This window comes from Ambystoma mexicanum, chromosome 2p (assembly GCF_040938575.1).
Source record: "Ambystoma mexicanum isolate Mex_15411 chromosome 2p, UKY_AmexF1_1, whole genome shotgun sequence".
Lineage (NCBI taxonomy): Eukaryota > Metazoa > Chordata > Amphibia > Caudata > Ambystomatidae > Ambystoma > Ambystoma mexicanum.
This window is the reverse complement of record NC_090923.1, coordinates 101,663,931-101,680,919: the sequence shown is the minus strand read 5'-3', so window position 1 is coordinate 101,680,919 and position 16,989 is coordinate 101,663,931. Positions and strand designations below refer to the sequence as shown.

Sequence of the window (16,989 nt, the reverse complement as noted above, 5' to 3'; positions counted from 1 at the left end):
TTGTAGACCCTGTTGAGCAAACATACAGGGTAGTTGTTTCATTTTGGATTTAGTTGTTTTACACAGTTGATTATATACATACGATTTTCAATGTATGATTTATTTGTATACCTTGGCACGTTGTGGTGCATGTTGTGCAATGTGTCTTCTTATTATTCCGGCCCAAGTTGAGACTCCTATGGGTAATAATAGAAGACTAAGTTTCCTTTCATATTGCAGATTCGTTTTTCATCTATAATCTGCTTATCCAACTTTTTTTTCTTTGCTAATGCTATAAAGCTTTTTGTACTCTGCCAAATTTGCTGGGTGATGCTGTGTTAAGGTAGAGAGCGACATTATATTTTCATTTTGCAGAATTTCCATTATTTTCCACTTCAAAAGCACATACACAATGTGTAGTGATGTGTTACTGGCATATCACCTATTATATATTCTGCTCTTCTGGAATGTTGCTGAGCCAAAACTAAGATAGACAGCAAGATTGTATATTCTTTTTACAGAATTTATAAAAAAATAATTACCAGTATTTGGTGTATGATAATGCACTATGCTGACATGTCACCTAAATGTATTTTCTACTTAACTGAACTGGCTGTGTAAGAGTGCTGTCGGAATTGAGGATGCCCCTTCCCTCACAGCACTCACATACTCTCACCTCGTGTGTTCTCCTTTTGTTCGAGATGTTGGTCCGTTAAGCCTAGGACCGCTTTCTTCACCTCTCTGCAGGCTCGTTACACCACGTCGGGAGATCAGAAACCCGCATTGTGTTTCCGGCGCTGTAATAACAACGCTCTGCCTGCCGCAGAGTTCATGGACATAGAGAAAGGACTCCATGTTCAATTCAGTATCCCACGATTGTCTATTGGGCTTGCCCGGCCCAACGGGTCTCCCGCTTTCGTGTCGGCCGTAGCTCCTTCTTGGCTGTCCATCCTTGATTGTAGGTTTTCAGCAACCATCCAAGTTTGGGCGTCTGCTGTGGTATCAAAAAACCATGTGTGTCCGCTGTTTATTATTTTCAGCCAGGGTATAGCAACATATACTTGAGGCCAGCATCTCTGAGTTATTTTTTCACAGCCGTAAACTGCAACCTATGTCTCTGTACCTGCAGGGTGTAGTCGGAGAACGCCGTAATTCTAGATGATGCCCTCTGTATTGTGCCTCCTTTCCTTAAATGTTCTAGAATTTTCTCACAGTCTTCATAATTTAATATACGGGCGATGATGAGCCTTGGTGGGGCACCAGGTGGTGGTTTCTTAGGCAGAGACCTATGCACTCTTTCCACTGTGAAGCCCTGGGACAGATTGCCTGGGCCTATGTCTTGTAGCAACATGTTTTCCACAGAATTTGTTGGGTTTGTACCTTCTTCCCCTTCTGGTAGCCCGATAATTCGGACATTGTTTCTTCTTGCACGCCCTTCTGCGTCCTCAACCCGTGCTTCCAGGTTTGTTATTTGTTGATGTAGTATTAATATGTCTTTTGTGGCCCCCGACAGGACCTCAGTATTCCCGCTAGCTTTTTTCCCAGGGTGCCAGTGCAGTCAGCCAGCGGCCTGACATCCTGTCTAAGGAGGTTGACATTGATACTGATGGTGTCCATCTTCGCTTCTAGCACTACCTTTAGAGCTGCGATGGCTGCTAGCACTTGGTGATCATCCTGGGTATGGTCGGGCACTGGTTGTTGTGTTGGAGGTCTCGTCTTCGCGTCCTTGCCAGCCTGTGGGTGTGCTGCAAATGTGTCCAGGGTGGGCTACTTAAGTTTGTTCTTGGGCTGTTTGGACACCATAGTGTGAGGTCCGCTGGTCAATTGCTCTGCAATAGATGCCTGCAGCGTCGTTTTCTGTCCAAGCTTGGAAGCCGCTGTTATGTTATGTCATGCTATGTTAAGGTCGCTTGTATAGCGCACAGCCATCCGAGGGTTATCATGGCGCTTAAGAGGCAAGAACCCTAGGAACAAAAAAACAAGGAAACCAAATTGCTGCAGAGTCAGAATAGATGGGTTTTTCCTAAAAGCCAAGTGATTAGATAACCTTTTCATTGGCAGAGGGAGAACATTCCATAGCTGAGAAGCAGCAATGGAAAATGCACGTCCCCCGACCCGAGCAAGACGGAAAGAAGGCACACATAGCAGACCAGCTGCAGCTGAACGCAATGACTGATTGGGAATGTAGCGTACAAACATATCACAGAGATACTCTGCTCTCTGATCGTGCAGAGCCCCATGAACAATGCACAGTGCCTTGAATTGTATACTCTGAGCTACTGGGACCCAATGAAGGGAGCGCAAGACTGGAGAGATATGAGCCCCATAAGGTGTCCCGGTGGCCACTCGGGCCGCCAGATTTTGAAGACGTTGAAGTCCACAGACTAAACCCTTGGGCTGAGCAAGGTAAAGAAAATTACAGTAGTACAGCCGACTTAATATCTAAGCAGCAACCACCAGAGGATGCAAAGATACTGGGATCAGATGGAGCACCTTTCTTAAAATAATCAGCTGGAAATGGCCAGTCTGACATACAGCCGATACTTGGGCAGCCATGGACAGATTGGATGACATGACTACCCCAACATTATTCACCTTAGCCGAGGGCACCGGGGCAAACCCCAAGGAAGAAGGCCAGAAAGAGGCGATCCAGAGTGAGGGATCAGGGGGCGATCCCACCACCAACACCTCTGTCTTATCCCCATTCAGTTTCAACCAGTTGTGGCCCATCCACTCCCCCACGGCCGTCAGGCACTTATTGAAGGTACAACGCCACCTCTGACTGATCAAGGTCAAGACGAATCAGAATCTGGGTGTCGTTCGCATATGAATATCACCTGACGCCGAAGGAGCGGATGAGACGCAACAGCAAAAAGATATAATGTTGAAAAGGATTGGGGACAGGGCAGACCCCTGGCAGAGAAAGAGAGGCAGAGAAAGAGATTGGGATCTATCAGACAAAAAAAGAAGAGAACCAAGCCAACACTTGACCCCGAATAGCAATCTGGGCCGGGCGGGTAAGCAGGATCACACGGTCTACAGTATCGAACGCCGCTGACAGATCTAAAAGGATCAGGGTGTTGACTCCCCCACTGTCCACCAGCCTGGCCATGTCATCCTGGACAGCAACAAGGACACTCTCTGTGCCCCTGCCAGGATGGAACCCTGACTTGGCTGGGTCAAGAAAGTTGGAGGATTCAAGAAAAAAAGGATCCTTTGTCTTGCCTCTGGGATTTAGAAATCTCTGCTTAGGATCCAATAGTTATAGCCTATTATGATGACAGGGAGGTGTCCTGACATTCATTGTGTGTGTGGCCAGGAAAGTCACTAATGGTAGTGGCTTCCCCCTTCGTGCAATATATTGACTGTTTCTTCTTGTAGCAATCTTCAGTCCGCTAACTGTTTGTACAGCGGTAGCCTGCAAATGGGCCGGTGAGCCTGTATTTATTTAGGTGGTGAGGCAGGTCCTGCGGTGTCTGCCGCGGCTGAATCACTGCTTGTATGTGTTTAATGCAGTGTGTGCCAATTGCCTTCTGTGGGGCGGCAGCTATGCAATGTTCGTGTCGGGTCTTGTAATATCTCTTCCTCACCCACACTTACTTGGAGATGGATCCACCAGTCCGCCTTCCGAACATGTACGCCTGGGCTACGTTCCTAGTCTTATGCTTCATGAAATCTGTGCTTTATCACACAGACCTTTGTGGTCCAACTACTGGCCTCCTTGTGGGGTCTGCTACCATCTGTCCCGTATGGTCTGCTGTCATCACCCGGGTCCCGGTGCCTCACTCGTTGCCCAGTGCTCCCCGCTTGCACGGATATCGCTGTTGTGCACTACCGTGTTTCCAGCCCTCGCGGTAGTCCACTTTCTTTGTCTCTGTCCACCGGCTATCCCAGTCACAGTTCGTTCCTTGTGGGGTATCACGCTCGGGTGCGAGTCCAGACTCTAGGTGTACAGTATGCTTTTTATCTCCGACATGGATCCTCATGATGCGGTATGCTCAGCCTTCAGGCAGGGCTTCTTATCTTGTGGTCTGCCGCCATGTTGTGTTGGAGATCGCACTTCCTGAGCCTCGTTCCTCCCAGAGCGTTACACTGCTTCCCAGCACCGATTTGTACTCAAGGTTCGTCCTCGCATGCTCTGAATGCTTCGCTGGTGCTCTGTAAACGCATGGCTCTTGGACCTTGCAGTATCAGCTGTTTTGGGCCGGATCATGTAGGATTCCACAGGAGCTTAGAAATCCACGTCCTTATCGTATGGCTTGCTAGCCACGCCCCTACTTAACTTGGCATACTTGTATTTATAATACACCATTATTTTTTATAATACTTCTGGTTGCAAGTGTTCTATTGAATCCTTAGTATACTACAGGGTCTATGTACTTTCCTACAGCCCTCTCTCCCTCCTAAGATCAGACTGGCTGCTCTATCTACGCTACCATATACTAAGGTGGTACTGTTTCATTTGAATGGTTTTACTAAGCCTTTAGTTGGACTTCAGATAAACTGTCCTAACACTAGCCATAAGTGGTCGCCTATTGGGTTACACAGAGCCGGACGCCTTTTCTTGCCTTAGTATCGTTTGTGTTGTTATAAGCGTATTCTGCAGCCCAAAGGAGATCCATCCAGTCTTGATCTGATTGTGCCAACATGCACCTGAGGTATTGCTCCAAGCTCTAGTTCGTTCTCTCCGTCTGCCCATCCATCTAAGGGTGGTGACTGGTGGTAAGCCGGACGTCAATGTAGGAGTTAAGACCTGGGTGTCATCTGCGTAGTTTGTGTAACACACACCCATATGGTACAGAAGTTCTAAGAAGGGCCTGGTGTAAAATTTGAACAGGGTAGGTGAGAGGCATGCTCCCTGCCGTACCCCACAGGTCTGGTGGACAAGGGATGCCTGAAAGCTTTCTACAGCAACCTGGTTACACGGGGGGCCAGGAAAGACTGCATCCAGGAGACAGCCTTTTGATGAGCAGGGAGGAATCTATAAGATCAAATACTATTGACAGGCCTAGGAACATTAAAAGTGTGACTTGCCCGTCATCAATTGTGCTCGAAATGTTAGACTTTAAATCGAGAAGTGCTGTCTCTGTCCCATGCCTGAATCGAAAACCCGATTTGTGGACACCCAATCAAACGTGTGTTTCCAGGAACCCCTGCAGCTGTGTATAGTATATTTTGTCCAAGATCTTAAGAAGAAAAAGGACACTGGTGATTGGACTATACTTAGTGGCAGTTGTAGGGTCTAGCTTGTCCTTGTTTAAAAGCGGGGTAATATAGGACTCCTTTAAAACAACTGGGACATAGGATTCCTCAAGAGAAGCAATAATTACCCTAGTGTTCCATGGTATGAGTGAGGCAGACTCTTTGATCAAAGAGGCTGGGCATGTGTCACCCAAATGGTCTGGACCTCATTCTCAGAGACCTGTAAGAATGAGAACAATGGCTGGTCTTTCAGCATTTGATTAGATGATTTAACTGAGGGTACGGCATAAGGGCAGTCCACATTCAATTTATCCTCAATTGTTTGACACCAAGCATCACTTTTGGCAATTATAGGTCTCTTGTCTTTTCCTTCTAACTCACAAAGGTTAGAGAAGAGCTCCCTTGAACTGGATTTGGCGTGGCAAATACTGTCATTATAACTGGTTTGTTTGGCTGTTAGGATGGCTTGCCTGTATAGGTGAATAGATTCCTTATATGAGCATTGCATGTTGGCATAAGGTATTTTCCGCCGATAACTGGTTCCTTGAACCTTTACATTTTCTGGCTTCAATAACCTCTGTATTAAACAATATTTCTTTTTGTTTTAGTGTTTTATAGTTATTTCACTTAAAGTGGCTAGGATGTCTACTGCTTTCTAATTGCCTGTTGGAAAGTAGATACCAGGCGGCATCCCCAAGAGTTGAAGTATTAGTGATTTAGGGAATGGCGGTCACTGCCAGAGTCTTGGGAGTGATATTCTTGAGGATTCTGGCTAGTTTAGGCCTTTTAGTTGGTTTAGATCCATATGACAGACTTACAGGAGACAGTAAGTCAACGGCACATATCGATCATCGGAGAGGAGATTTTGACATTGAAAGCCAGTATCCAGTCAAGAATATTTCCACCCTGATGGGTGGCGGTCTTAATATGTTGGCTAAGTCAAAGCGCTTTGAGGGCGTAGATAAGGGATATAGCATCAGCATCTTGTCAATGGTTTTGGTGATACCAAGATGGCCCTCTAGAAGCATATCATGGTGGACTTGGATAATTTGTGTTTGCAATGATGACTTGGGGATGTACAGCTTATTCTGGTGGTAACGTAGATTGTTGTGAATGGTCCTGTTGGTTGTGCGTTAAGCCAGGCCCAGAGATGAACAGGGGTAAAAAACGCTCTTATGGTCTCATGCATTTGGGCTAGGGCGTTAGGTTCAGCATCAGTTGCTCCAATGATCTTTTCGGCGGAAATAATGGGTGGTGGTTCCAGAGGCACGTATACCTGCTTGGTGTCTTCCTTGCATCCCAACCGGGAGAGGGCATCTGCTTTTACTTTGCAAACACTGGGATGGAAAGTTATGACAAAGTCAAACTCTGCTAAGAAAAGGGCCCAACGTAGTTGTTGTGCAGATTGGGCTTTCGCCAACTTCAGATATTGTAGATTGCGATGGTCTGTGAACACCGTAACAGTACGCTTGGCCCCCGGCAGGTAGTGTCACTATTCATTAAAAGTACCTTGATGACGAGGAACTCCTTTACGTTGAGAGAGAACAGCACCCAAGGCTACATTAGAGGCATTGGTTTCAACCACATACAGGAGGTCAGGATTTGGGTGGAGGAGTACTGGCGCAAAGGTGAATCAGGTCTTTAGCTGACAAAAGGCGGCCTCAGCATCCTGATTCCACCTGAACATTTTATTCTTCCATAACAGAGCAATAATCCAGTGTACTATGTTGGAAGACTCTGGGATGAAACGCTGGTAGAAGTTTGCAAACACGATAAACTTTTGCACAGCCTTGACTGATGTAGGTGTAAGATAGCTGCCACCTTGTGATAATGCATCTGTATTCCTTGTAGGGTCAGAATGAATCCTAAGAACTCTGCCTTGGTGATGTGGAAAGTGCATTTCTCCAATTTAGTGTAGTCGTGTTCCAGAACAGCACGCATATGCGTAGGGACGAGGAGTTGATCAAAATATCATCTATATAGATACCTGCATGAACATTGAGCAACTCTCTCAATACATTGTTCATGAAATACTTCTAGGGCGTTGCAGAGCCCGAAGGAAATGGCCTGATACTCGTATAGCCCATATGTTGTTCGAAAGGTAGTTTTCCACTCATTGTATTGGTTTACTTGTATTGGTGGCTGGTTGCATGTAGCAGGTCTTTTTGTTTGTCCCAGAAAAAGATAACAACTTCTCCCTCCAATCAATGGTGGGGATGTGGGCTTCCTGGCCATGGGATCCCCAGAATTACCTAGAGCTGGGGTGCGCTGATGGGATCGAAAGTAATCCGTTCTCTGTGCCCCCCTTGAAAGAGCATAACCAGATCCTTGGTTGAGGTCATCACTTGACCTTCAGCCAGATGCGTACCGTCGACTGCTCTTGTATTTTCTGTTATTTTCTTGCGGATGGGCACACCTAAGCGACCCGAAACCCCAATATCCATATAGTTACCAATTGCACCGCTGTCAAGATATGCTGTGCTCTGACTCCTTGAAGTATTGCTTGTGCTAGATGGGATTACCAATAAAGATCTCAGAACAAATAACTGGACAGACTCAAAGAACATGGTAAAGTACTACTTTATTCTCAATTTAATAAAGCAGAGCAAATCTGGCAGATATCGGACTGATGCTTGCACACTCACACACTTATACCCAATATACGTCATCTGTAATGTCATTCTAGCTGGAAAACTCTAAAACCTATTGACGGAAGGGATTGGTTAGGGGAACAAATCTACTTATACAATACATATGGGTTAGTACACCATTGGCTGTCTCTTCTCTGTAAGACATGCCTCATTCTACCTCTAAAAACGTGTAATACTAATTATTGCGGACAAAATGACAGCGGATTAGTCTATGCAGTATTGTATAGAAAATTGCCCGATAGACCCACTGATTGGTTGGCATCCCCACCCTTCCAACCTTGGACTTTCAGCTTGGATACCAGCATGTAAGCAAAACGAAACCTGGGTGCTTGAGTCACTTCAGATTACTCCCCACTTTCCCAATCAGTCCATCATCTCTCATCAGTCCGACCATGAGCCAAAGTTTTCCGTCTGTAGTTGACCTTGTAGCCTGCTCTCCGTTCCGGAATATTCAAGGGAGTGCGAGCACATCACTATCTTCATCCACAGCTTAATGAATAGCCCTTGTTTTTGATGTCTGAATCACGTGTGAAGAGACCACAAGTTTGTCAATTTTGACCTCTTATTTACTGCTATTTGATTCAATCATACTGGGTGTTATTTCTCCTCTTGGCCTCTAGAGACTTGCTCACTCTATCTTGCATAGACGTTATACACTTTTAATTGTCCAGTACTTGGCTCTTGCAGATGTTTTCTTCTTTGTTCATCTAAGAGAAATACGTCTCACGCACATGGTTTGTGCCTTGCAGCTATTCCTTAAAAATAGCATCCTTGATCCCAGGCCAACATAGCCTCCTCTACGTTTTGTACACAAAACTGTTTTCCAGCACGTTCTGACTTTGCACCCCTGGTCTGTCTCTGAGGTAGATGAAATAAGTCCTTCCACGAACCGACGTGCATTATCCTATTATGGCCATCACTGCCTCATTGTATTTCACTCTATAGCAAGCTTCGATATGTTTTATCCACCTTGCTTTGCTGCGTATTTACACTTATTGGTCAGCAAGTTACTTTATCTTCTTTGCATATATGAGCACTTTATCATTTTGTACATGTTTCTCTTGTTAAATCAGTTACATCATTCATATCGTTTCAGTATGTCTTCGTACATCTTCATGACATCACGCTGTCCACACCAGATTTCACTCAATGTTCCATGATGTCAAATGGTGGGCACTGACAGCCTTCCACCCAATATCCTTCCACACTCTCAGTGCGACGATACATTTGATACGTTTGTCTGTGTGCATATATTCTCTTGTATACTCAATGCAGTATAGGCATAACACATGGGGTCCCATATAGGGCTCTTCTACGGCTGTTCCAGTATGATGGTGGTGAGAGGGCGAAGGTTAGGGAAAGCACAGCTACCTGCTCCTTTACAATGCCTGTAAGCCATGCATGTTTTGTCCTTATTTTTTTACATTCATAAAGCGCACTGGCAGCCCGGAGACTTCGAGGCGCTGTTACATGAAAAGTGTCTTAGTTACTGGTGCATACTTTGCTTACAGGTTACATAAGTGTGGCAAAATTGAGTTGCACGAGTACAGCGTACAGTAGTTACAGGTAGATTAGTTACATGAGGCAGTTGCAATCCAGTTACAACCCTTGCTGGATGTCCACCAATAGTACATGTATAGCAAAGTGGGAGACCCAAAATGTGCTTTCGCTCTGGACAAGCAAGTCTCTACGCTTGTCTGGCTTTATCATTTTCCATAACCTGCTCATTGGCGGTCTCCAGTGCGCCGACATCCTTCCAAGGCATTTTTGCAGTGCAGTCTCTGAAGAAATGCCTGGCCTTTGTGCAATACAACCACAGTTGATGTTGTCGCAGTCTCCCTCTTTCTTCCCTAGTGAGCGGACCATGCAGCCCTCCCAGCTGCATAGTTTCAGGCAGTGGCTCTGTATGGGTAGCAGTATCTCTGGTTCGTACGTAGACTGTTCATGTATCCGACCATGACCGGTCAGTTCTCCTCTCCGAAAGCCTGTGGTCTAATTGGAGTACCAGGTCAATATAATCGGGGCAAGGGGATTGTACGTCCTTTAACTCACACCAAAGCTCTCTGTGAAACAGAGTCGTCCTCTTCTTCTCAGGCCAGTTTGTTTCAGCCACTAGCCTATTGAATTTTGCAATGTAGGCCAGGAACTCTTAGTTTCCTTGCCGCAGGGACAGCAGTTAATTGTCTGGTGCGTGGGCCTGGGTTTTCCATGTAAAAAGCTTCTCTAGTTCCCCTGGGAACTATTGTTAGTTCTAAAAGAGAGGGTAATTGCGTTAGAGAAACGGTATCGACTAGTTTGCTGCATGACCCCCCCTAAGTAGGACAGTATGAATGCAATCTTTGTTTGATCAGGTGGGAAAGCCCCGGGTTTACATATGAAGGGGAGCCTGCACTGGTTAAGAAACATAGCATATTTTTGCGGGTCCCCCAGGAATCGTTTGGGTGGCGCTAATGGGACTGAAGTGTGGACTAATACTTTAATAGGTGGAACCCCTGCACCTCCCTGTGCTTGATCCTGGGTTCCTGGAGGTAACAGGGCATGAGCAGCTTGGGCCTGTGTAAAACGAAGGGCCAGGTTGTCTGTTCATTTCCTGTTTATTACCAACTCCTGTTTTAGGGCGTTGGTCTCAGACCTGGCCGGATGGACCTCAGCCCTGACGACCCCTAATATTTTGGCAAGCTGGTAAATCTCTGAAGTCTCCATTATGCCCGGGTACGATGTTTACATGGGCTTGGCATTCTGTAACACTCACCTGTGGGTCTTGCAGGGACGTCTGCAACACCTCACGAACTGTCCTGCACCACTTCTACCCTGGTCCTGACTGGCACTGAAGAGGTGCACTGTTAGGCAGAATTATATGCAGTACCCTTTGGGAACACCACACACAATTAAGACTACAAGTGACAGTACAAATTCACCTTTGGTACAAGCCTGTACCACACAGTAAAGTGGTAGCGAGGGCTGAGCAGCCAGGCTTATCTCAAGAGCAAGTGAGCAGTATCAAATAGTTACACAAAGGACAGCAATTACTATGATTCAAACAAACACTGACTCAAGGTTTCTGAGTAAAATAATATACATTTATTTACACATCAGTTATGTAACAGCTCACTAAAGTAAATCGGTTTAAAAATCACACTCTTAATACGCCACACCACTCCCAATAAGTTCCGGACAAGTTAAGCTCACAAAATGAAGTGGGAGCAAAATGGCACTCCAGAAATTTAAAAGGGAGGGAAAGACAAGGTTAGGCAGAAATTAAACCACACCAACAGGTAAGTACTCAGGGCAATTGAGCAAGAGGAACTACAGTGATAGAATCAGGGAAAAAAGGCTTAGGGCCAAAGTCAATAGGTCAAATGTCTTTTGCTCAAGATCACACGGTTAAGGGTAGCTCATGGTAAAGTTTGTGCCATGAGTTCCGGACGAAGTTGGTCGGCAGAAAGGTTAGTTCAAAGGGAAGAGAAGGACGAGCCCTCAGATTGGAAAAAGATTTCACACACATTCACCGCGGCTGAACGAAACGAACAACCAGATTTGCACAGTACCTTAAAACGGAGAGGGAGCTGTAGCTGAGGCGGACGTTCTTGGTACTTCCTGCAGGATCACAGTTCCTGAAGCGACTGTCGGACTGACAAGAAGTAGGAAGACTGGTGGGTCCTGCACTACCCAGGGAAGAAACCAGCAGCAGAGCGAAACAACGAATAAAAGGTGTGCTCCTTAAAACCCAAGCAGGGTCCGACCTTCCTGGCTATCCGGGACACTGTAGCTCTGTACAGCGAATTTGACCAGAAGGGGGGACCTGGCTTGAAGTTTGGGTGAACTGGTTGGTCCCACCAGCTCAAGGGAAGGAGATTCCTGGAGGATCCTCTCTGTCGTTGGCGTTTGGAGATTCGGACCTATAGCAGGGTGTCTTTTTCTTTTTTTTTTTATTAAAATGTTTTGTTTGATTTTACAAACTTTTCATTTATGATTCTCTCTCACTTTCATTTTATTTATACATTTCATTTATTTTAGCCCATTAAGTCTCTTTTGTAATCGCCATCCAGAATTTAATTACTGTAATGATGAGCCATTGGTCCTTTCCATGTAGCAAGTTTGCCCATCTTTCTTCTGTCGTCATCGATTTTTTCAAGATCTTAAAAAAATCTCTGAACAGTTCTCTTTTTTCTTTCAACGCTGGACAGACCATGGTCAGGTGATATACGTTTTCTTTTGCTTTCACTTCTTTGCAGAATCTACAATTCGGGGATACGATGGCTGTTTATCTCTCATTGCTAGATAGTCTCGAGTTGGTAAAATATTCAATCAAAATCGTAAAAATAAGTCACAAATCCTTCTGTCTGGAAATTGAACTAGATAGTGGGGTAGTTCATTGAGAGCTCTTGCCTTGTTCTCACATTTAAGATAGCGTTCGTAATTTGTTTGGATCTCTATAGTTTTTATCCAATCATTGGTTTTTAGTTTTCGTTTCGCCTGCTGAGGTCTTTTAATCAACATTTCGTCTGTTATTTCTTCTAGTTGCATTTTTCGTTTAATGTCTGTAGTCCATTTCGAAAGAGCTGAAGTTTGCAGGGCTTGTGTTTTTTCTTTTAGTATTTCCTATGACGGAATCTTGTCATCCGAAATTATTTTTCTATTAAGATCCATCTGCTTCCATGAAACTATGGATTGGATGGACTGTAGTCCCAATTCGAATAGAATTCTTCCTATTGGGAATGATTTTGGGAGAGCTAGTGTCTTCCGCCAATATAGCCCTTCTAGATAAGACCAATTAATAACCTTCTGATTGATTAAGGTTTCACTGGCGTAGGTTATTATCGGAATTACCTTTTGCTTGTATAACAGGGTTGTTGCTTTTGCTGAATATGTTCCATATTTCAGGTGAAAAAACCTCCCTTGTCTTGCCAAGGATCTTGCCTTTCCCTCAATGTGATCATTCCATTCTTTTTCATTTTTTGAGGGATTAATCAAAGCACCTAAGCATTTTATTGTCTTTGTTGTAGAGATTTCTTGTTTTTCTAGCAGAATCTTTGTGGGATGTTGGAATTTCCGTTTCTGCGTAAAAAGTTTCATAACCTTTGTTTTGGCCGTGTTAATTTGCAGATCGTTTTCTAACATGTACACTTGTGCTTTGTCCAGAGTTTCTTGTAAGCCTTTCATAGTTTTATCAAGTATGATGATATCGTCAGCATAGATTAATGTTTGAATTGCTTCACTGTTAATCTTAGGTGGATTTGCTTTAGGATTTTGTATTTGTTCCTCGAAATCGTTGGTATACAAGTTATATAAACAAGCGGCTAGATCCTTGTTTCAACCCATTCCAAGTCGGAATGGGTTCCCTGACCATACCATCGTTTGTTAACCGTACTCAAACAGATGTATTTGAATATAGTTGTTTTATTGGATTTACGATGCAAGAAGGGCAACCCCATGATGTTAATTTCGCCCAAAGTTTATGCCTGTTTACGGCGTCGAACGCCATTTTCAGGTCTATGAATAGGGCATTGACTTGTTGGTTTCTTGTAATTGCTTCTGCTTTTACCATATTCAATAGCAATAGGTTTATGTTAGTTCCAATCTTGGTTACAAAGCCTGTTTGTCTTTTAGCTTGTTTTTCATTATTTGCAACACAGTTTATTTATTTATCTTTATTGAATATAGCTGAATTTATATCAACTTTTTCATTTTTTTTTTTTTTTACATAGAAGAAAATTCATAAACATAGACAATAACAATGAAAAAAGTACATCTAGAAAGTATCAGCCGATTAAATACATGAATTGAAAAAAATTTGGTAGAATATTAATAAAACATTTCATGATATGATAAAATGTCTATAGACACGTTCATCTTGCTAAACAGATAGTGTAGCACTAAATTCATTCCATGTTCAAAGCCTTTAAAAAAGTTAACGGTGGCAATTCTTATGCTCATACATTCGGTTGCAGCCAATGCGGCCCATCTATTACTTGGGTCAATTTGAGCAAAATACGCAAAATGATTCACAAAATGTACACTTCTCGTGCTCATGAGGGCCGGACAGTCCAATATTATATGCTGCAGAGTTTCAACAATGGCAGTATTTTTACAAAATCTGCACCAATTGAGATCTGGGGAGATCTGCTTCCTTCTTGTTTTAACCTGGCGAGTGGGCCAGATGTTGAATCGCAATCGCAAGGTGGCTGATCTAATAGCAGCAGATGGAGCCAAACATAGATAGGATGCAGTTTCTCTGTATCGTTTAGGACCAAATATTGCAGAATCAAAGTCTTTAAAAGTCAAGCACTGTGTTCTAGTGTCGATCCAGTCCATCATGTACACTTTCTTCTTTGCTCGTTCCGGATGGAACACGAGAAGATCAAGTGGTATATCAGCGTTCACCATGATCTTCAAAATACTTGTGGACCAATTTTTAGGAAAAGTTTCTGATGATTTGAGTAAATAACTGGAAAAAGAGGATAGTGTAGAGTTGTCACACGTGGATAGCAAGCATTTATGGAATAAGGTACATAGTCGCCAATTGTGAAGGGCCATTAAGGATATTAGGCCTAGTTCATAGCGCAGCAACGCACCAGGGACACATTGAGGTAGATGAAAAATTGCTCTCCAGAACTTGGCTTCTAATAAATTTAGGAAACCTTTAGGAATGATTTGCGTTTCAAGACCATAAAGAACAGTTGCTACAACGTTCTGGTTCCAATAAGTAATGGCTGCCTTAATCGAAAACTTACCATATTTTGAAATAATCAAGCGTGTTTGACAAATTGCCATATTTAATTTCTGTTTGATTTTGTTCAGGTGCGACTCTAGTGCCGGACAGCCATCAAAAATGAGACCCAAGTAAACATAATTTGGAACCATCTTTATGGGAGTGCCCTCAATTTGCCAATTTAACAAATGCTTTTGTAAACCTTTAGGGACAAACGTGACAATCTGTGTTTTACCAGTGTTTACTATCAGTTCATTTTCTTTAAAGTAATGGCAAAGAGCTGAGAGAAGGTTACGTAAGCCACTAGGTGTTTTTGATACTAAGACAAGATCGTCAGCATGCCACAAGGCACACATTTTCACGCCATTTAGTTTAGGTGCATCAGTTATGATTTTATCAAAAATCCATCGGACATCATTAATGAAGAAATTAAACAAGGCTGACGCTAGAATGCACCCCTGTTTTAGCCCTCTAGATGTACAAATTGGAGAAGATAAGAGGCCCTCAGCGTTTAGTCTTATGTAGACCTTAGTTTTTGAGTGGAGAGCATAAATGATATCAACTAGAGTGGAGGGACATCCCGCCCTGATTAGTTTATCTATGAGTTTCGGTCTTGAAACCGAATCAAAGGCGGAATGAAGATCCACAAATGCGAAATATCTAGGTTGTCTCTTATTCTGTGCTTGTTGTCTTATGGCGTTTAAGGTAATTAAATTGACACTAGTGCCCAAGCCAGCCACAAAACCTGTTTGGGCTGGATCTCCGTGACTAGCCAGTATTGACCAGTCATTAAAGTCTCTCAGCACCAGTCTGGAGAATAATTTTCCTGGAGCATCCAGTATTGCTATTGGACGATAACTCTTAGCATTCATACGATCGCCTCTTTCATAAACCGGAATAATTACAGATGAACGCCATGACTCAGGAATGGTTTTAGTTTGCAAAATATAGTGAAAAGCATTATTCAGGATTAACGCCCATTCATTTATATGTTGTTTAAACATCCAATTCGTGAGCCCGTCGAGGCCTGCCGCTCTTGACGAGGATGATGACTTAATGAAGTTCTGAATAATATGTTGTGTACAACGCAAGCTCCAACATTTCACAGAGTTGCTGTTGTAATTGTAATGACTCATTTTAGAATCATCATACAGTGCAGTAAAATGAGTGACCCACACAGATTCAGATACTCCATTGAGTTGCAAATGGACTTGGGGGACATTATTACATTTGTTCAGTAGTTCCCACACTGTTGCAGAGTTTTTATTGTAACAGGCTGCAAGAAAGTTTTCACCATCCATTTGATACAATGCAGCTTTTCTGGACCGGATCCAGCGGCGGTATTTTGCTTTAGCAATATTGACGGCTTTGATCTGAGCATTCATGGGTAGTTTTCGAAGAATTCTAATTTCTTTTCTATAAGCTTTTTTTCTCTCACGGAGAGCTAAGTGAAACCCGTGAACATGTCTCTTTGATGGATTTTTAGAAACAGGAAGTAGATTTGCAAAGGTGTTCAAAACGTCTATACAAGAGTCGGCTTTGAGTAGTTTATCAGTTGACCATTTAAAACGATTTCTGGCATTATTGATTAATAAGGTCTGTTTGTACCAACGGGCAGGTTTAAGGTGGTTGTCAATTCGGACCGACCAAAATAATGCTAGGAGATGGTGATCACTAGCTGTCTGTTTTACAACAACAAACTTCTTAGTATTCATAAAGATATTATTGGACATAAATATGTAATCAATAGTCGATTTAGAGATGCCTCTCTCCCAGGTATTCATGGGAGGTATGTCGCCTATGATCGCACCGTTTGCCATCTTTAGATCAAGATCTTCCATAAAGGACAACCACCTCAATCCCTCACGATTCTTAGAGCTTGTACTAGACTCAAAGCAAGACAAATTCAAATCACCCATTACCAAAATTCCAGCAATGTTGACCTGAACAGAGACAAGTTCAAATAGAGTCGAAAGAGCCGTATAAAAGCTATCGTCGATAATACCCAGCGGATTACGATATAGGTTAATGAGAGCGTAAGTTAGCAAATTAAATTAAATCTTTACCAATTGCATGAATTTGTTTGGGGCCTGCCAGGGAGAGATTTTGAAACCCTTGCTTGCTTTTACAGCAACTAATAGACCAGCAGTAGGTCTCCCTTTATCACCTTGTTCAGCTGGGAGTAGAACAAGTTCATGATCATCCCATGTAGGAGGGTTTACGAGCCACGTTTCTTGCAAGGCTACTATATCATATGTATTCAATTGCGTGTTTAAAGTCCATTGCAGGTGAGATGAACCACGCGTATTCCAACTAGCGAGGGAAATTTCAGTTGAGTTGGTACATATTCGTGGTTATGAGTGAGGATTAGTGGAAAACAAGGAATCAGGAAATGATTCTTGAGTGCAGAAGTTGCAAGAGCACAAAGGTTCAGATGCCGTGCTT

General features: G+C 43.4%; 1 protein-coding gene across 3 annotated transcripts in view; it reads right to left on the bottom strand.

Moving 5' to 3' along the window:
* LOC138566252 (solute carrier family 26 member 6-like) overlaps positions 1-16,989 on the bottom strand; it is a 1,150,832-nt gene that overhangs the window by 897,025 nt on the left and 236,818 nt on the right. The gene's annotated exons all lie outside the window — the stretch shown is intronic.